The following is a 23,132-nucleotide window of genomic DNA, read 5'->3' as shown; positions in this document are numbered from 1 at the left end:
GACAAAAGAGTTATGTGGATAAACGACGAAAGTCCTTGGAGTCCCATGAACTCAGTAACGTACATCCCACCTTCCACGTGTCTAATCTAAAGAAGTGTCTGTCCGACGAGACTCTTGTAATCCCACTCGATGAAATCGAGATAAACGAGAGTCTACAATTTGTAGAGGAACCTGTGGAAATCATGGATAGTGAAATCAAGAGAACGAAACAAAGCCATATACCAATAGTGAAGGTCCGCTGGAACGCCAAGCGAGGACCTGAGTTCACTTGGGAACGAGAAGATCAGATTAAAGAAAAATACCCGCATCTCTTCCCTAGTTCATGAGTACCCGCTTTAGAAATAATTTTGGGACGAAATTCCCTCTAACTGGGGGATAATGTAACAACCAGTTATTTCGGGTCAATAAAAGTCAAACAAGTCAAACCAAAAGTCAATTATGCCAACAAAAATCAAATATTAAAAATTAAAGCATGAAAATTCACTTTACTTTTGAGGATTTCGGTTTCAAAATCAAAATCACTTCCTAGGCTGAAATCTCTTAGGCCGAGAACACTTCTTGGACCGAGAACATCTAGACTGAAATCCTTCCCCATGACCGAGAACACTTTAAGACCGAAGACTTGGTTCTCGGTTGAGGATTTAGACTAAAATCAAGGGATTTCGGTGAGGGATAGGCCGAAAACACACACTTTATCCGATGGCACACTATTCAATGAGATAAAATACACATTTCAATGCAAACATCACGTCATTATCACCCCCCATATATATATATATATATATATATATATATATATATATATATATATATATATATATATATATATATATATATATATATATAGCTTCACATTCATTTGAGACCATGCTATTTTTGTGAGATCGTGAGACCAAATCTAAAAATAATATATATATATATATATATATATATATATATATATATATATATATATATATATATATATATATATATATATATATATATATATATATATAGCTTCACGTTCATTTGAGACCATGCTATTTTTGTGAGATCGTGAGACCAAATCTAAAAATAATTTTAAAATGGAAAATAAAAGGAAAAATCCAAAAATTATTCTTTTAATTATTATTTTCGGAACTTTAATTACCTAAAAAAAATAAAAAATCGCCGTTTTTTTTGGAAAATACGTGAAATATTCTAATATAATATTACACTGTAAATATTCTAATGTGATTTTTATAATGTTAGAATATTCTATTAGATTTGTCAGATATGTAGAATATTCTAAAATTTTACTAGAATATGTAAAAAAATGTATTTTTTTTTTTAAAAAAATTTATTTTTTTTGGTATTTTTTTTTTGGAAAATATAAATTCCGAAAATAATATTTGAAAAAAAATTTTCGAAAATTTTCAATTATTTTGTATTTTAAAAATGTTTTTTTTATCTACGAAATGAGTGGCTAGGATTGCGTCTCACGGTCTCACAAAATTAGGCCGTCTCACATGAACTACCCCCTATATATATATATATATATATATATATATATATATATATATATATATATATATATATATATATATATATATATATATATATATATATATATATATATATATATATATATATATATATATATAGCGGAAATCACCTTCATAATCCCCATTTCAATTTCAAATGTCCTCACTTTTCTCTCAAAACTCATATGTACATCTCCCAATCTTCAAACTTAATTCAAGAACATCTTCAAATCTTCAACCATTTACCCAGAAACACATTCAAACAATTCCCAAGAAAACAAATCCTTCAAGTCAATTCGTAGGAAACCTGTAAGTCCTCTTATTTAATCTAGTGTTTATATAACACTTTAATGATAGTTGATCTAATTTATATACGGTATCATGTGTTAAAGACTATTAGGATACGACTATATACACGTGTTCTAACTCGAAGAACATCGCCACTCACTTCGTTATCCAACCAAGAACACACTCGAGGTAAGTCCTCTTATACAAATCGTTACATTTCTATTTTCACAAAATATATATATATATATATATATACATATATATATATATATATATATATATATATATATATATATACATACGGGTACAAATTTGATTACAATAAAACTTTAGCCCTTTTGTAACATGTCGAGCAAAAAGGGTATAATTATATAAACATACATATATATAATTATTTCATTTCATATTATTATCATGGTAAAATGATAATAGCATACAAAAGATTCATTATTTCAACGAAACATTTTTATTAACTATAATAGGTATAGTTTATGGGACATACACTCTATTTTACCAATTCGGGGATACAATACAAAAATATAATTTAAAGGCATAATTATTTTACACCAAGTAACTACTATGGAAGGATAATACTTCTACATTTCAAAATTGCTTTTCATTATACTACACGTCAACCATTAATGTGGCTTTGTGAGACATTCCTTCACCGTACTTACCACAGTACATACTAAAGTCCCTGTATTATAACCAGAGTCTCCTGGAGGGAGATCGTGACACTTGTGTATAGATCTATACGGGAATGACAATCCCGCACCTAAACTGTTAGCTACAGTTGGACCGGAAGGTGTAAGGTGACAAATATCGTACCATTCCGACGTCTGAAGAACGTCGTAGCAGGCCATCTAGGTCATTAGCATGGTTATAATAACTCACAAGGGGTATTAACAAAACATTTGGTTTATGGGGATAGTATACATTCAAATGGTTTTATTTAGATAAAACTACATTACACTAGTACAATACAATTTACATTTCTAGAAACATGCATTCAAACAGTTTTTATAAAGATATAAAAACTACATTAAATTATTTCAGAGTACAATACTTATAAATTTTCAGTCTTAGGGTATTTAAGACTACATTACATTTAAAAGAAAATATTGGATTTTCTGGAAGAACACACTATCATTTTCAAGGAACAATGGCATACCTTTCTCATACGAAATACTTATGAACTCACCAACTTAAATGTTGACACTTTTTCAAAACCACTTGTATTCTCAGGAAATCAGTAGACCGGTACTCACACATGTTTTGTGAAGACGTAGCTTAGCATTGTTGCGTCTTATATTTTGTCGTACGTTTTGGAGTCAAACAAACAATGATTCGAACTCATTGTAAATATTATAAATTATTAATATAATGTTTATAATGCTTTGATCTCTATTATTCAATTGTTATGATAGTGTAATGAAGTCATCCAGCCTCGGACGTTTCCTCCATTTTACTCGGTTCGGGGGTGTTACAATTAGCTTATTTTGGGATCATTCTTAGATATGAGCATGTCATTAAGCTATGACTTCAGATCTGGACATCTCATGGACTCTTTTGACTTAAAGTTGCCATCTTTATCATGTCTTGGACCTCCTTCATGCCCTAAATCCCTTAATAAACTATGATTGAGTGTTTTAGCCCCCTTAATGCATTGCATGGACGTAAAGATAGCAACTTTACGTGGTATCTCAGCCCTAGGAGATCAGATCTATAATTTGGAGCATTAGACTCGCTTAGAAGGTAGCTGAATGAGTTAAGATTGGGAAATCTCAATGAGTTGCCTTTCCAACTCGGCGAGTTGGCTCGAGGTTTCCCTGATCTTCTGGACACTGTTTGAACTCGATGAGTTGATGTGATAACTCGGCAAGTTGACTAGGGTTTTTCCCGGTTTTCTGAGAATTGAAGGAACTCGACCAGTCAGCAAGTGTACTCGACGAGTTGGGTCAACATGGATTATTGACCTTGACTGTTGACTTTGACTTTGACCATGGTTGACCAAGTTTGACTTTAAGGGTATCTTTGGTATTTCAGGGTTTTGATGAAGTTAGTTGCATGGTGGCTATAGGCAGCTGAGTTCGGAGCTGTGAGTTGGGATTTGATCTTACCAGTTCAACATTCCTTGAGAGGTGAGTCTCCTTACCATACCAATGGGTCGAAGGCACCAAGGCCGACCCATTATATGATATGTGGTATGCTAGTTGATTATGTGTTATGCGGTATGCTAGTTGTCCTTGTGATACTTTCATGGAAGAGCGCAGGGGCTTCCCGTAACAGTATACTAAGACCATGTTGTTGGATTAGGTGTCTAAGCCCATAACTATAATTGGTATGTACTTGACCTTGGGTTGCATATCAACACGACAATTTGGAAGAGAGTAGCATGGTCCATTTGGGTTGCATATCAACACGACAATTTGATACTTTCATGGAAGAGCGCAGGGGCTTCCCTTGTGATACTTTCATGGAAGAGAGTAGCATGGTCCATTTGGGTTGCATATCAACACGACAATTTGATAGGATGGACTTTTGAGAGGAGGTTATTTATGATTTATTAATATATTATAAGTTCTAATATATTAATATGAAATCATATAATTTAATTAGTATTGATCAAGAATTAATTTGGAATTAATTTAGTGATCAAAAGAGACTAATTAAATTAATAGGGACTAATTATGTAAATTAGTTATATATATATATATATATATATATATATATATATATATATATATATATGGTTTGGGCTTATGATACATGATGGACTAAGTTTATGGATGAATCCATAAAGGGTTAGCCCACTTGAATCATGGATCATGGATAATAGGCCCAAGTGTATGGATTAGGATTTACCCATGACTCTTGGATTCCTACACTATATATATATATATATATATATATATATATATATATATATATATATATATATATATATATATATATATATATATATATGACACCCTGTAGCCTAAAAGTGGTTGCACAAGTTTTGCTAGAGTGTTCTTGGAGAGTCATAACCGATTTTAGTGTGTATAAGATCTCTCAAAAGTCATCCTTTGTCTACTGTGTGTTGTGAACCATTTGAGGTGCAACATTTGGGGTAGTAAGTTCTTAAAGGCCAAATACAATAAGTTCTACAAGCTACATAAAGAGGTAAACTCCTAAGTAGTATTTTATGTTGTTCATGTCAATTGCATGCTAGTTGTAGGCTTAATGCTTTTGAAACAATATTGCATGTATAATTAGAGAAAACATAGATCCAAAGCATTTAGGGTTGTATGTGCACCATAGGATGTTATAGTATACAAAACCCAACAGTGGTATCAGAGCCTTGAGTTGTTTTCTATTCTATTTGATGCTTGCTTAATTTTCAAAGCTGGAAAAATCATTTTTCTGCATTCTGTCTGATGAACTCGCCGAGTCCATGAACATACTCGACGAGTCCACTCAGTAAAGCATGAACTCGGCGAGTCCAGTTCATGAACTCGTCGAGTAGGTGCTCGAGGGTGCAAATTTTCGAGTTTCTGGCGAGAAATGGATAGGATCATTACCACAAACTGTTTTGTAAACATAAAAATTGTATTTTATAAATTGGTAATGATAATTCTCATCCATTTAAAAGTCAATTGTCAAATATTTAGATAATAAGATGATTATTTGTAATATTTGATATGAATCGCCTTGCTATGAGTTAGATTAGATCAATTGAAAGTTATATGATAATTGTTGTTAATCAAAAATTGATCAACATTGTTCTTGATATGAGTTTTGTAACTTGTCCTCAAGTTATATGAAAGGTCTCATTCATGAACTTTAAAACTCATAAATTTCATAAGTTATGGAAAATGAAGAGTTTTTCTTTTAAACTGTGATTAAAACTCATAGGTTATGGAAAATAAAAGGTCTCATTTTTAAGAGTCATTTTAAATGGATTTAAAGTATTCCATAATTTGTCCTCAAGTTATGGAACATGAAAAGTTTTTCATAAAAACCACATTAAAGTCATAAGTTATGGAAACCAAAAGTTTTGACAAGTTTCAAAACAAGCCCTCAAGTTTTGGAATTTGTAAAGTCTCACTTTTGAATACTTTAATTCCAAACCCTAGAGTTTTAAAAGTTAAAATTCAACCCTTATACTATTATATTATTATAAGTTGAATAATATATATATATATATATATATATATATATATATATATATATATATATATATATATATATATATATATATATATATATATATAAGAATAAGTCAGTCTTACCGTTAGTAGGCCTCATTCAGGAAGTCGGTCTATAAGGGGGGTATAAGGTTACTACCTATAAAATGGCAGTTTAATGGGTGTCCACTCTCACATACCGCTTCCTTGACTGGTGGAGGGTCGTTAGCCAAACGGGTAGGATAGGACATTAATTCTCCCTTCATTAAAAGTATAATGATAAATATAAAGTAACTAAACTTTTATTAAATTCCCAATCTTAGTTACTTTAGGAAAAATGTGAAGATGGTTCTAATCCATGAAATTACAATTTTCACCTTGATAAGTCGTTAGTGAAGCGTGTGTGGTTAACCGGCACACTAATCTGGGACTGACAATGTATGGAAAAGGGTAACTTGATACTAATCATAGATCAATGGAGTGTGCATGGTTAACCGGCACATTGATTAGGTGATTTGTAACATTGGGTGTACCAAGCTAATTTGCATGGTCATTCACTCCTTCTTTGTGATCCTCGGCATCCCAGTCACAAACTTGAAGGGCACAATCAATATTTAAACATGCTATTGAAAAGGTTAATGAATATCAAAGGATCTAGGAATTTCAAATCCAATTAAAACTTAATAATCTATTTCGTTTTTCATAGTTGAAATTGGTAAACTGTTATTTACCTACCTTCAAATATTCTACAATTGGATTACGACATACCTTTTCGCAATTGTAGAATATTGTGTTGGGTCCTAACCTTAATATTTCATTTTGGGTGTTATATTAAGGACTTAAATCAACTAACTTGAATTTCTCCCTCATAGATGTCTAGTTCTAACAACTATGGTCTTCCTTATGTTTTTGGAAAAAGCTTTCTATTGAAGATGATATCCCACAAGACGATCAAGGTGAAAGATTAATCCCTTCTTCGCGTTGTAGTCGTACTTCACCTCCTCCAATTATTCTCCCTATCCCATAAGCTCAAAGACTTGATAAGTTTAAGGTCACTCCAGCCCTATTGGCAATAAAATACAAAGATGGAAGTCTGTATGTGCCAACATCTTGGAGATGAAGTTACATATTGACAGGCTGGGAGAGTTGGGTGTCGAAGTCTCAAAGAAGTTGGCTGTTGACTGGGTTCTTCAGTCACTTCATGAGTCATATAGCGGGTTCATTAAGGACTACTATATGAAAGACCACGACATGACCCTTATCAATCTTACACATTTGTTTGTTGTTGCTGAATCAGCATTGATTTGGTGCACTAGTAAAGCAAATTTGATTGGAAAGTCTACTCCCCAATCTTCCATGGACATTGACAATGGTATCATTAGAAGTCCATAGAAGCTTTCTCTTCCCAATGGAAAGGGATCGGCCATGGGAAAGTCAATTGACCAAATGGTAAAAAGAAAGGCTAAGTCCGAGATAGTCCAGTATACTATTCCCAAAAGGTCCATATGTTCCTATTGCCATGAGAAGGGGAATTGGTTGTGAAGCTGCTCTATTTACCTGAAAGACTATAAGGATGGTAAAGTCAAAAAGTTTGACTCTACTTCAGGTAAGTCCAATATCTAACTCTATTAAGTCCCTTATTGGAGATTCTTAATACATGATGTAATGTAATTATATTTTGATGTTTAGGAGAATCGAAGAAAAGAAAGGAAGTTTAAAGGAAGAGTAAGTTGATTCTGATCGTGAAGAGATGGATTTCAATCATATGGTTCGGTGATCAGAATTTTGAGCTGTTGTTTAAGAGTTGTGATAGATTACTTAGGAATAAATAACAACATAGTTTTCATTTGTAATTGCATTGTAAGGAAAAGGTTTTCCACAGTTTTAGAAATAAAGAAAAGTTTTTTTTATTTTATCTTTTTTTAAGTTTCCTTACAATGGAATTTGTGAAAATTGTTGTTTATATGATTCCATTAATAGCAATATTTGGAAAATTGATTTGATTCTTTCATTTATGGTAGTGTCAAGATTTACCAAATAAGGAAAGATTCTCATCGCCCAAGTTTTGATTGGATAGAAACTTGGAATCATGCAACCTGTGTTGAGTGATGAATGAGAACCTTCTTCTTTGGGAAATTAGGAATAATTCATTGTTCACATGTATATGTGAGTCAAGTGAAGGACTAGGGAATCGGGTACACTGGGTGTGCGCTGGTCAGGTCCACCACAAAGAGCGATAAGACTATTTCGTTATACTTTACTAAAGTTTAGTAAATGTAGTTATGCTTACAAGTTTAAGTGTAATTCTGAGTCATTGGAAAAGTTTCAATGTTTGGCAGAACGAATGAGAAGAATCAAATTAGGCAGAAAGATAAAAGTTTCTCTAATCTGAAAAGATAGGAGAGGACTTTAGTATCGTGTTTTATGATTATCCTAGTGATTGTGAAACCATATTAGAATAGATCCTCTAAGGATATCTTAGTGCATTTGTATGGCTAAGAAGAGGAATCGTGAATTGTTGAAATGGTTAAGTCAAGAAGATGAGTCATACTTCGTTCCAAAAACAAGTCTTAGAGCCATACTCCAAGATTGTGCCTTGAGTGACATAATCTTAAGAAAGGTTTATAACACTTATCAAATGTAGAGTAAAATGTTTTCTACTCTTGTACATTTGAAATTGGTAAGTTGTGATTTCTTGGATAAGACAAAGACCAACTAAGAGCAATTGTGTGAAGTGTTTTTCTTGATAAGTAACCGTATTAACTCTTGAATATTTGTTTGTCAAGTAATGTTTCTTAACAAAGAGAAACTTATATGTCAAGAGGTCAGTGGGAGTCTTAAAGATCATGAAAGTTTCAAGAACTAATCAAGAATAAAACCTGTTGTTACTCACTAGCACACGACCTGAGGTTTGTAACCTATTGGTTTGACATATTCTTGTTTCTGTGACCATTCCAAATGGAAAGAAATTAAGATTGAACATGTTTAGTCCATATGAGTTTGGATTTGTCACTAACCTTGTCTTGTGATTATGGTTATGACAGATTCACATGGATAGGAACACATACACCATAAAATCTAACTGTCATAAGATTTCTCTCCAATTCATGAAAATGATTGTGAGGAAACACTTTCACTAAGTAGATTTTAAGGAGATAGCAATTGTGTTATTTGCATTCTCAAATTCGATTATGATTACGGCATCCCTCTTCATAGTTCGAATTGTGAGAAATGGCAAAGGTCTAAACATTTGAGACTTATTGTTGTAAGTTCTAAAACTGTTTAGACACACATGTGAGCTATCTAAGGAAAGCTGTATGAGTTGGAGAAGCATAGATAAAGTATTATCAAAGCATCTTGTACCAAAAATATGAACTTTGGTAAGAAAGTCAACAAGTATTGATTTCTAGAAGTCCAACTGATTTCTGAGTACATGTCAAAGCTAGTGGGAGCATAAGTGTTATGCTAATAAGAATGTAATTATTATGCTAGTGGGAGCACAATTATTACGCTAAGTGTTGCAAGTTAGCAATGTTAATTATAGAAAAACAAAAGTTTCAATTTGCAAAGTTATAGAGTTTTGAAAAGTTGTTTTGCTATATTTAAGGGAGAGATATTTATACTTCATTTCAATTCTAAAAGATTAGATTATGAGATTTTAATCAAATTTAGTCAAGGACATATATGAATGTTATGTTGAAAAGATTTGACATAAGGAAATTCTATATACGGAACTGTTATAGCAAGAGACTAGTAAAGTATTAGGTCGTTAATATGAATCGTGTCCCATATGCTTCGGATATAGGATCGACTGCATATGCTATAATATTAATTTGTTCTAATTTTCCAAATGCATTAAGAGGGAAAAAGGGACTAGAACAAGATATGACTAAAGTGGTTAAGCAATTGTCAAGGACAATCTGGGGTTTACCAAAGATTGGTTGCTCGTGGACAGTTGGAAATATAGTAAAATTTTTGGAAGGACTATATTGACATATTCTGAAAAGAGGTGACTCTTGTTCAGAAGTGATAGTCAAAATGGGAATATGGAAATGTTTCCATAAGTGGAAGTTATTCTTTAAACTATGTAAGATTAGAAAACTTAATGCAAGAAGGATGTTCAAAGGAATGTACTTTGAATGTGAGACTTCGTTTCCATGGAATTGCTCTACATTGGAATACTTTGTAATGTGTGTTGCCAAGTCTCTGTGACTTTTGCGCATAGTCCTTACAAGAGGATCATTGCATATAAGTTTAGAATCTAACAAATTTCAGTAAATGGCAAGAATTTGGTATTCTTACATTTATCATAAGGATTTGGAATTGTGAAATGAGCATCATTGAAATGTTGTCAATTGATCTATTTCACAAAGCAAGGACCATAGGCAAACATAGTGTGCATGCTTAGAGCATGGTATAACTATTGTTTTAATTCAAGTATTAAGTTGATTATTCGAAGCATTATACAATGAATAATGAGTAATCAACATGGCGATTAGATAAATGGTGTTTTATTTACACTCAAAAGTTTTGCAGCCATATAGGATTAGTATTATTCTTATATTTCACTTTGCATGTTTTGACTTCCCGAATAACTAGGTTATTCAAACCATCCACAGTCGATCATACTTTGGAAGTAGGTATTGAGGCAAGACTGTCATGAATGGGTCTGTAGGGTTGTCTAAGGTATTAGACATAACACAAGTTTGATGCAGTATTCATGAGTATTCCTGTAATAAGATTTGAGTATTGGATTCAACCCACGCTCATTTGTATCACTTCATGGATTTTATCACGGGTAATCATGAGACAATAATATCTTGTATTCTTGAAACCAAGAAATGTGAGTTGTAATTTACAAGTCGGTTGCACAATGACATATGTAAACGCACAAGTAACTTGGTGTTATAAAACATATCGTTGTGTGTGATTTGATGAGTAAGTACAAGCAAGCATTTGATTCGAATTTTATCCATTCCTTTTTACCCTTAGAGGGATAAAAGCGATATATGTGGGCCCCTCGATGATTTAGTGATGACAAACCTAAGTCCTTGTCCAAGCCTGGACTGATTTGATTTGTTCAATTAGTCAGTCGTCATAAATTGGAAATCGGGAAACAACACATGAACAGAGAGAATGATTATAATCCATGTCTCAGTTCATACGATATCTAGAATAGAGGAAGATATGATCCGTTATCTAATGGACGCGTCATTGACTAGGTTAGAGTTCGACAGCGGATTTTAAGAGCTACGATTGCTAGTCAGAATTTTGGAGTCGTACTTGCAATAATAGTTATTAGACTTATCCAAGTGGGAGACTGTTGGATTAGGTGTCTAAGCCCATAACTATAATTGGTATGTACTTGACCCGAGGGTAGTATGCTCCATTTGGGTTGCATATCACCACGACAATTTGGTAGGATGGACTTTTGAGAGGAGGTTACTTATGATTTATTAATATATTATAAGTTCTAATATATTAATATGAAATCATATGACTTAATTAGTATTGATCAAGAATTAATTTGGAATTAATTTAGTGATCAAAAGAGACTAATTAAATTAATAGGGACTAATTATGTAAATTATATATATATATATATATATATATATATATATATATATATATATATATATATATATATATATATATATATATATATATATATATATATATAATTCGAGTTTCGGGTCGTACACTGCTATGCCAAATCTTAGAAAATTCATAACTTCCTCATACGAAGTCAGATTTGGGCTTTCTTTTTTTGTATGTTCTCGGTTTAACGTATACTACAAATTTTGTTTAGATCACTAAGGCTAAAAAGTCTTCTACCGTAAATTCACTATTTACGTCTCCCGGTGCCGTGCCGGTTTTGCCGTAAAACTTCGACGAGCCATAACTTCTTCGTTATAACTCGGATTTCGGCGTTCTTTATATGTACGGAACCCTTGTCACACACACACACACACATATATATATATATATATATATATATATATATATATATATATATATATATATATATATATATATATATGGTTTGGGCTTATGATACATGATGGACTAAGTTTATGTATGAATCCATAAAGAGTTAGCCCACTTGAATCATGGATTATGGATAATAAGCCCAAGTATATGGATTAGGGTTTACACATGACTCTTGGATTCCTACATTATATATATATATATATATATATATATATATATATATATATATATATATATATGACACCCTATAGCCTAAAAGTGGTTGCACAAATTTTTTGTAGAGTGTTCTTAGAGAGCCATAACCGATATTAGTGTGCATAAGCTCTCTTAAAACTCATCCTTTGTCTAAGGTGTGCTGTGAACTGTAACGCCCGCAGATCCGGCCTAGTCACTTTAGAGACGATGAGCATCAAAAATGAGTTTTTGATGGAAGATTATTTAGAAAGATAAATGTTAACCAAGTTTTAGTATATGTTACAAGGGTTCCATACATATAAAGAACGCCGAAATCCGAGTTATAACGAAGAAGTTATGGCTCGTCGAAGTTTTACGGCAAAACCGGCACGGCACCGGGAGACGTAAATAGTGAATTTACGGTAGAAGACTTTTTAGCCTTAGTGATCTAAACAAAATTTGTAGTATACGTTAAACCGAGAACATACAAAAAAAGAAAACCCAAATCTGACTTCGTTTGAGGAAGTTATGAATTTTCTAAGATTTGGCAAAGTAGTGTACGACTCGAAACTCGAATTTTAGTTCGAGCAGTTTTTGGCCTACGTGAACTAAATGAGAGTTGAATATCTCATTAATAGGAACTCAACGGTAAAAAGACAGACTAAAACGGAGTCCGTATGTAGAAGTTAGGAATTTTACGCGGACATTTAACAATATAATCTCCTCCTACTGTTAAATTTAAGAGCGGTCGAGAATTAGCCAACGGAGTCTAAATGAAAGTTTTAGATCTTGTTTTTACCTACGCGTGGATATAAAGAATGTCAAGAGTAGAGTTCATATGTTAAAGATATGGACGAAACTTGCTCCCTACTCTTCGAGCGCGATAAATTCGATACAGTTTTGTAAATCTGAGATAGAATGAGAATTAGTTGACGGCGTCTAAATGAAAGTTATAGTACTGGTAAATACCAACGTGTAGATATAAAGAACGTCAAAAATGGAGTTCGTATGAACGAGTTACAAATTATAATAACATATTTACGTATTAAAATAAAGTATAAATCATATATACGTACACATATATATACAAATGTATATATCATTAGAAAGGTATCGACGATGCGGTTATTATAAGACTAGTGTTGAGTACTTTCGACATTAGTTTAGTACAAATATCGTTAAATCTATTTAAAATAGTATTATGAAGGGGTGTTTAGTCGTTTATATAACTATAGGGTCATTAAGTAATTATGGAGGGTAGTTTTTGTAAATTCAATTACTGTAAATAAGAGGCTTGGGCTCTTATATTTCTTGCACCATTCTCTTGATTCAAGAGTCTTTCTCTTCTTATCCCCCGAGCATTTTGGTCCCTCGTGATTCGACTTCTCTTTCTTTACTTTTTGTATAGTAAGGTGAGTGTTGAAGCGCTGCACGAATCTTTCTTAGAAAGATTCAGCGACGAAGTTTTGCCCCTGCAGAGTCCGACTCCTAGCTAAAACCCCCTTGTAAGTAAGTTATGCTTACCCTATTTTACGTATACTTTATATTTAAAATTAGTATTGTTATTATGAACTTATAATAAATATTTGAGCTATTATGCTGACTTATATAAGTGTCGTTATAATATCTTTTTAACTACTCGCGGTACGGGGAATCTAGTTTAAAGGGCCGCATAGGGTTGTTGGATTTCAGAAGTGCTATATGCCAAAATGGTCCTCCCTTCGGTGTTTTATATCTGGCCCCTGTCTGTACATAGTGGTTGGAAAGTATTGTTTAAACGCTTATATAATGATAATAATAATAAGACTAATAATTAGTCACAGTAAATATTAGACTAAAATCTAGTGGTAATAATACTAGGTTTCGTCGAAGGAAATTATTTTAAAGTAAATGAAGCGCTGTCCGAGTACCGAGTCACCACCTTATCAAGTAAGTGAATAGTTACTTTCATCTTACACATAGATATGAAGTATTTTATATAAACTACGTGCTATGTGTGCATATTATCTGTATACTTGCTATCTGTGTTGGATGAACGATTTTATACAAGTTTTATATGATTTAAACTGTATATGTATTTATATCTACATAATATGTTGGGTAAAACATGGGTAGATAAAATATGAGTTGGATGATGAGTTGAGAGGTGATATAGACCATGAGGTAAGGGTGAGAGGTGGTCGATGTGAGAAGCCTTGTTCCCAAATGCTGGCCCCGTCATCTAGCAGAGTATGGATGACAACCACGGACTATTCTAGACAGTCCAGTGGAACACTAGCAGGCTCGCAACCATTAGGTGTTGTGAACGATGTGTTCACCCGGTGTACTCTAAACCTTGGCGATCATGCAGACTTGGTGCCTAAACCTTGGTGATCATGCAGACTTGGTGCCAAAACACTGGCGACTATGCGGACTTAGTGCTTGTTGTATAAACCCTGGCGACTATGCAGACTTAGTGCCTAAAACCCTGGTGACTATGCATACTTAGTGCCTAAAACCCTGGCGACTATGCGGACTTAGTGTCTGTTGTGTAAATCCTGGCGACTATGCTGACTTAGTGCCTAAACCCCGGTGATGATGGACTTCGTGTCGATTCCTTAGGATGATCCTTAGGAATGAATGAACAAGAGATAGCTGATTCTTAGGGTAGATCCTTAAGAGTAAATAAGATAATGGGGATGGGTAATTAGGTTAATTGTTTGATTATTAAACATAATAATTATATTATTGTGGGTTGAAAACCCTATGTACTCACTAGGTTTCCCAACCTGACCCACTCAGTTTATTTGTGTCACAGGTGTCGATATGAAGTTACTTTACACTGAGAGATTTAAAAGATATGTAGATCACTAGCGTAAATTAATGTAAGTTCTGTTTATGCTTATGTTTCTGTATTGACGATGACATCCCAAATGTTTTAAAATGAATAAAAATACATTTTTTCGGAAATGCTTTGATAACGTATTTATCATGTTTTTCTGGGAACAAATTCCGCAAGATTTTTATTAAAAGAAGTACTCTTGTTTTTATAAAGCATAAACAAAATCGGTCTTTTCTGGCCGTGAAAATGGGGATGTCACAGTTGGTATCAAAGCATTAGTTTAAGCGAACTAGGAATATGGATTTATTTCTAGACTTAAACTTAGAATGCTAAGAAATGATCGTGAGGAGTGTGTCTAATAAAATTTAGGTAATACACCAGAATAGACACAAACGCTAGCTAATTTAGGGAAAATGCCTAACATGCTTTTATGTGCTAAATGATTTATGATGCTATCGTATGATCGGATCTGTGGTCTGTTGCCGACCGGATCTGGAAATTTTATGTGTTCAGATTTCTATACGTTTAATTATGGTATTAGAAGTGGCATGTAACTTTTCGGAGTAATAAGGAGTATTACACGTCTAAATCTTTTCTATCTATATTCTCGTCTTGATGCGTTGGACGCATGCTTCCGTGAATGTAACGTCATGGTGAAGGCTCGTAGCAAATTGAGTAAACGGAGGAAAAGAAAAGGCTGATGATAGTGAATGACACCTATCGGAAGATATCGTAAGAGTGGTATCTTGCCTTTAGAGTACGTCAGGAAAAATAACAGTACGTTTAGAGGAGTAAGGTACGACCGAAGTACACCTTCGTTTGGCGGGATGATGAAACGATTGGCGTAATTCCTAAAGTTATCCTACCCTCTGGCATTTTCACCACCAAGTTGAAGCAGAATTGATTATTGAAGATACACATGGAAGAAATCCTAGTAGAGTCTAGGGAAAATTTTATGATTGATTGGACACATTTTTATGTGTTAAAATTATTTTTGTGATAGTAACTTGGAAAGCTGCGAGACAATACTTGGGACGAGTATGAGTAGGTGTGAATGGTAGTAGAGGCCTATACTACTGGAAGCACATGACTCACGCTTGGATCAGGGAAAGTCGCAAGGTTACCAAGGAGCTAGTAATTGATTTCGTTTTATTCAAGTATGTCGTTACCATCGTTTCGGTAATGACTAAGAAGATGATTGTTATTCTGACCCTAGTGGTCATATCAAATTGAGTCCGACTACGCTAAGTATGTTATGTGCCTCAGAGAATCAAGTTCGATGTAGCATCTGACTTAAGACGGAAGATTGAAATAAAAAGCGATCAGTAGAGGTATCGCGAAAAGGTGCTTGTAGCTAGAAATGCTACCTATTAAGATGAGATTAGAATATGAAAGAAAGTATAGTCTGTTCTGGAAGACTCTAAGAGACCTGAGTCTAAGCGTTGCAACATACGATGATAGGTCATTACAATATGACACATCGTTCCATTGTAGTAATAAAAAAAACTTATCTTTAGTTCGTATCCTGTGAGGATTGAGATTATGACTTGAAGGTCATAATTTGGAGTCTAACGTGAGATAAGGAGCAAGTGCAAGATCGAGCACCGCCTGCAGTCGAGAAGTCCAAGAATTAGATACTCATTCGAAGGAACATAGAAGTTACGATTATTACCTAGGATAAAGAGATAACGTACGGAGTCATTATACGGCCATGTTTCGTTGATGATTCCGGGACGTAATCATCCTAAGGGGGAGATAATTGTAACGCCCGCAGATCCGGGCTAGTCAATTTAGAGACGATGAGCATCAAAAATGAGTTTTTGATGGAAGAATATTTAGAAGGATAAATGTTAACCAAGTTGTAGTATATGTTACAAGGGTTCGTACATATAAAGAACACTGAAATCCGAGTTATAACGAAGAAGTTATGGCTTGTCGAAGTTTGACGGCAAAACCGGCACGACACCGGGAGACGTAAATAGTGAATTTACGGTAGAAGACTTTTTAGACTTAGTGATCTAAACAAAAATTTTGTATACGTTAAACCGAGAACATACAAAAAAAGAAAGCCCAAATCTGACTTCGTATGAGGAAGTTATGAATTTTCTAAGATTTGGCATAGGAGTGTATGACCCGAAACTCGAATTTTAGTTCGAGTGGTTTTTGGCCTACGCGACCTAAATGAGAGTTGAAGATCTCATTAATAGGAACTCAACGGTAAAAATACAGATGAAAACGGAGTCCATATGTAGAAGTTATGAATTTTACGCGGACATTTAACAGTATAATCTCCTCCTACTATTAAATTTAAGAGGAGTCGAGAATTAGCCGACAGAGTCTAAATGAAAGTTTTAGATCTTTTTTTTACCTACATGTGGATATAAATAATGTCAAGAGTAGAGCTCGTATGTTAAAGATATGGACGAAACTTGATCCCTACTCTTCGAGCGCGATAAATTCGATACAGTTTTGTAAATCTGAGATAGAATGAGAATTAGTTGATGGCGTCTAAATGAAAGTTGTAGTACTAGTAAACACCAACGCGTGGATATAAAGAACGTCAAAAATGGAGTTCGTGTGAATGAGTTACAAATTATAATAGCATATTTACGTATTAAAATAAAGTATAAATCATATATACGTACACATATATATACAAATGTATATATCATTAGAAAGGTATCGACGATGCGGTTATTATAAGACTAGTGTTGAGTACTTTCGACATTAGTTTAGTACAAATATCGTTAAATCTATTTAAAATAGTATTATGAAGGGGTGTTTAGTCGTTTATATAACTATAAGGTCATTAAGTAATTATGGAGGGTAGTTTTTGTAAATTCAATTACTATAAATAAGAGGCTTGAGCTCTCATATTTCTTGCACCATTCTTTTGATTCAAGAGTCTTTCTCTTCTTATCCCCCGAGCATTTCGGTCCCTCATGATTCGACTTCTCTTTCTGTAGTTTTAGTATACTAAGGTGAGCGCTGAAGCGCTGCACGAATATTTCTTAGAAAGATTCAGCGACGAAGTTCTGCCCCTGCAGAGCCCGACTCCTAGCTAAAACCCCCTTGTAAGTAAGTTATGCTTACCCTATTTTAAATATACTTTATATTTAAAATTAGTATTGTTATTATAAAATTATAATAAATATTTGAGTTATTATTATGACTTACATAAGTATAGTTATAATATCTTTTTAACTACTAGCGGTACGGGGAATCTAGTTTAAAGGGCTGCATAGGGTTGTTGGATTTCAGAAGTGCTATATGCCAAAATGGTCCTGCCCTCCGGTGTTTTATGTCTGGCCCTGTCTGTACATAGTGGTTGGAAAGTATTGTTTAAACACTTATATAATGATAATAATAATAAGACTAATAATTAGTCACGGTAAATATTAGACTAAAATCTAGTGGTAATAATACTAGGTTTCGTCGAAGGAAATTATTTTAAAGTAAACGAAGCGCTGTCCGAGTACCGATTCACCACCTTATCAAGTGAGTGCATAGTTACTTTCATCTTACACATAGATATGAAGTATTTTATATAAACTACATGCTATGTGTGCATATTATCTGTATACTTGCTATCTATGCTGGATGAACGATTTTATACAAGTTTTGTATGATTTAAACTGTATATGTATTTATATCTACATAATATGTTGGGTAAAACATGGGTAGATGAAATATGAGTTGGATGATGACTTGAGAGGTGATATAGACCATGAGGTAAGGGTGAGAGGTGGTCGATGTGAGAAGCCTTGTTCCGAAATGTTAGCCCCGTCATCTAGCAGAGTGCGGATGACAACCACGAACTATTCTAGACAGTCCAGTGGAACACTAGCAGGCTCGCAACCTGTAGGTGTTGTGAATGATGTGTTCACCCCGTGTACTCTAAACCTTGGCGATCATGCAGACTTGGTGCCTAAACCTTGGTGATCATGCAGACTTGGTGCCAAAACCCTGGAGACTATGCGGACTTAGTGCTTTTTGTATAAACCCTGGCGACTATGCATACTTAGTGCCTAAAACCCTGGCGACTATGCGGACTTAGTGCCTGTTGTATAAATCCGGGCGACTATGCAGACTTAGTGCCTAAACCCCGGTGATGATGGACTTCGTGTCGATTCCTTAGGATGATCCTTAGGAATGAATGAACAAGAGATAGCTGATTCTTAGGGTAGATCCTTAAGAGTAAATAAGATAATGGGGATGGGTAATTGGGTTAATTGTTTGATGATTAAACATAATAATTATATTATTGTGGGTTGAAAACCCTATGTACTCACTAGGTTTCCCAACCTGACCCACTCAGTTTATTTGTATCACAGGTGTCGATATGAAGTTACTTTACACTGAGAGATTTAAAAGAGATGTAGATCACTAGTGTAAATGAATGTAAGTTCTGTTTATGCTTATGTTTCTGTATTGACGATGACATCCCAAATGTTTTAAAATGAATAAAAATACATTTCTTCGGAAATGCTTTGATAAAGTATTTATCATGTTTTTCTGGGAACAAATTCCGCAAGATTTTTATTAAAAGAAGTACTCTGATTTTTATAAAGCATAAACAAAATCGGTCTTTTCTGGCCGTGAAAATGGGGATGTCACATGAACCATTTGAGGTACAACATTTTGGGCACTAAGTTCTTAAAGGCCAAATACAACAAGTTCTACAAGCTACATAAAGAGGTAAACTCATAACTAGTATTTTATGTTGTTTATGTCAATTGCATGCTAGTTGTAGGCTTAATGCTTTGGAAACAATATTGCATGTATAATTAGAGAAAACATAGATCCAAAGCATTTAGGGTTGTATGTGCACCATAGGATGTTGTAGTATACAAAACCCAACATATGTGGGCGTTCCCATGGTAATCAGTGTAAGACCTTGGGTGGTTTCCATGGCATCCTAGTATGTTTGCATGTTTAGCTTGTATGGAATTTTGTTTCATTAGCTAACACCATGTGGGGTTTCCCGTGGCAGATAGTTAAGACCATGTGAGGGTTCCCATAAAAGATAGTTAAGACCATGTGGGGCTTCCCATGGCAGTAGGTTAAGACCATGTGGGGGCTCTTATGGGACCCCGTGTAAGACCTTGGAGGGTTTCCAGGGAATCCTTATATTTTTGTAAGCATGGCTTGTGTGGCTGATGTGGTTTATGTGATTATGTGGATTGTGTGGGGTATGTTATGGGGAACTCACTAAGCATTAGCTTACAGTTTGTTGATTATTTCATGTACTTCATGATCTAAGGGCAAGAGCCCGGCTTGATGGCGCGACATGCACTCTCTGGCGTTTTGTTGTGGACACTCTAATATTATGAATAATTTATTTGATGTTATGGATTTTGAAAACAATTATGATTGGAATTTTTATACTTTATGGAAATGATTTCATTATGTAAAATGAAAAATTTTATTGGAAAATTTAGGTTGTTATAGTTGTTGTAATTAGTTCATGATAATTTTCCGTTCAGATTGGTCAAAATATGAAGTTAATAGTCAACTGGGCAAAAGGATAAGAAACTCTAATCCAATAGGATAGTGAGAATCTTTATCAAAAGGTTAACGATCATCTAATGGAATTGTGAAGCAGCTTCACAACTTGTCTCAAACCAAAGTATTTTCATAAGCAATATAGTTGGATATAGAAACAAAATCATTGTTTTATTTGTAACTGATTAGTCGTATTGTGCTTATAAATAATTCATCGATTATACCATCAATGAGTATTACAAAAGTCCATGGTATTGTATAACCTAACAAAGTTCTTATCGGACGCTCTAAAAGATGGGCTATTTCGAGGACACCCCAACTACATCTTTTGGAAACCATAAGAGAACAAAGTATTTGTTGATTGAAGGACAGTCTTTCGAAAGAGAGAGTTGATATCCAAAAGAAGTAGTGGGAGCCACATTGATCTTGATAAGACTCAATAATTAGTTAATGAAGAGCCTAAAGAAACACTTTCACTTAATTAGAGTTATAACCTATTAAGAATGATGGAATTCCTATAGATCTAATAGAAGATGTCATTGACCTCATTCAATCCATGTCACTAGGGAAATGAGTCACTGATTGATTGCGATCAAAGTCTATCAACTAATAGAAGCTGCGGAGGGTCTTATAAGCTAAAATTGGAGGAAGCTATAGGGAATGCGATTTAGTCCATGAAAGTTGTAAATTTGAATTGGTCCAACACTTAGTGTTAAAACCATATAGTGTTTATGGATTTTTAAAGATTACAAACATGTATAGGAACACACATATATTCAAACAAAGATGGATTGTGATAGATATGTAGGCATAGGAAGTCCATTGATGTATTCTAACAAGCATCACATGGTTGGATCATTTTCTTTAATCATAAATTCAAAAGTTTAATTAGAAGAAACAAAAGATAATCCATATAGATATTAAAGCTAGTGGGAGCAATGTTATCCCTTATATTGAAACAGGAAACGATATCCTAACTTTGCTAAGTGTAAAAAAATTTACTTGGATTAGGAATTTTCTCGCTATAAAACACATGGGAGGAACAAGAAAGAATGCTTAGAGTATATGGAGATAGATCTAAGTTATTAATTGATTAACCAAAAGTACTTGGATTCTTGAGGAAACTTGAGATGCAAATTAGTTCCTTACTAATAGAGACATTTTCGTTTAGCAATCGAAGTTCGTGCTCTTAATGAATAATAAAGTATTAGCGTGGAAGAGTACTTATTATTAAAACTAAGTGGATTTGATAATAAGGTTAGAGTATATTGTGGTTAGTTTGATTGCAAAGACAAACTATGTGACTAAAAAGAATTAAAAAATGACCCAAGTGTTGTATTAAATCATTGATGGTTCTCTTGAACTTTCTTGTGAGTATAAGGTGACTTTACCTCGTGTTTGGATCCCAAGTTACATAAGATCACATGGTAAATACTAAGTAAGTACCTTCACGATTGTGAGGACACCATTGTCAACTAAAGAGATTCTTGTTGATTCACTTCTTTAAACTAAAGCTCTAATAAAGGTTAATAGTCACATAAAGATCCAATGCTATTATATTTCCATGTGTATTAACTTGAGTTCTTTATTTTAGTTTATTTTAGATTAGGAATTGATGAAGTATACGTCTCTATTTGATTTGATGATTATTAAGTGGAGAACTCAATATTTGATGGGGATAAGTCATCTCATTTAGGATATCACTGTGTTCCACTTTTGCATGTTTAGAACCACCTCCAAAATATTATTTTATTCAAACTTACAAAATCAGTCATACTCTTAGGAGAAGGTAGTGAGTTAAGATTGTCATAGTATTGGTAGATTGTTCCTAGAGATGAACATAGCTAAGTCTTGCGGCCAATACTGATGAGTACTTGAAAATGGAAATTTTAAGTATTGGAGTAAACACGCTTAAAGATTACTTCATGGATCATGTAATGAGTAAATTAAGACGACTATACTTCTTATTCTTCAAATGGAGATGTATGAGATTTTATCCTACAATCTGTTGTATCTTGGTTTTTCCCCAACGGTGTCTGTAACCGGCAACTATACATGGTTTAACTAGATATTGCATGAGGAATAGTACTTTCCTATGTAGTCAAAGTTTCTTTGATCCTTTGACAAAAATTAAGAAGTTGATATCTTTAGGCCTCTTGATGATTTGGTGATGACATTTAAAGTACTCGTCCGAATCATGATTGAAATTGATGTGTTCAATTTAGCAATTACAAGCAGTCGTCACAAATGTCAACCAGGAAACATAATCTTGAATTCTGAGATTGAGTATTTTCCATGTCTCGAATTCATATAAATATCATGAAGATCAAAGGAATTTGAATTCACTACTCTTAGGACTGTTTATATCATTTTTTTCGATAAGTACAGTCGTTGCATTGGACTGCCTCTCAATGTTGTTCCAAGTAAGTATTGGACCGGTCAATTATAAATGCCTAAGTGCAAGGGTAAGCTGATGGAGAATAGTACCCATAGCCATAACAAGCCCAATATCATTACCATAAATAAAAATGCCCTTTTGTGTGGAACTATAGAAATTAGGTCATCGTTAAACTAAAAGTGTTATTCTAATCACTATTGTAATAGCTCTAACGGGTAATAAAGCTAACATTTTGTAGTTTATAAGGTATTATACATTAAAATACATCCAAAATATCAATT

The sequence above is a fragment of the Lactuca virosa genome, chromosome 3 (genome assembly GCF_052849685.1).
Source record: "Lactuca virosa cultivar CGN04683 chromosome 3, Lactuca_virosa_CGN04683_v6, whole genome shotgun sequence".
Lineage (NCBI taxonomy): Eukaryota > Viridiplantae > Streptophyta > Magnoliopsida > Asterales > Asteraceae > Lactuca > Lactuca virosa.
The sequence above is the reverse complement of the archived record's forward strand: the minus strand, read 5'-3'. Positions refer to the sequence as shown.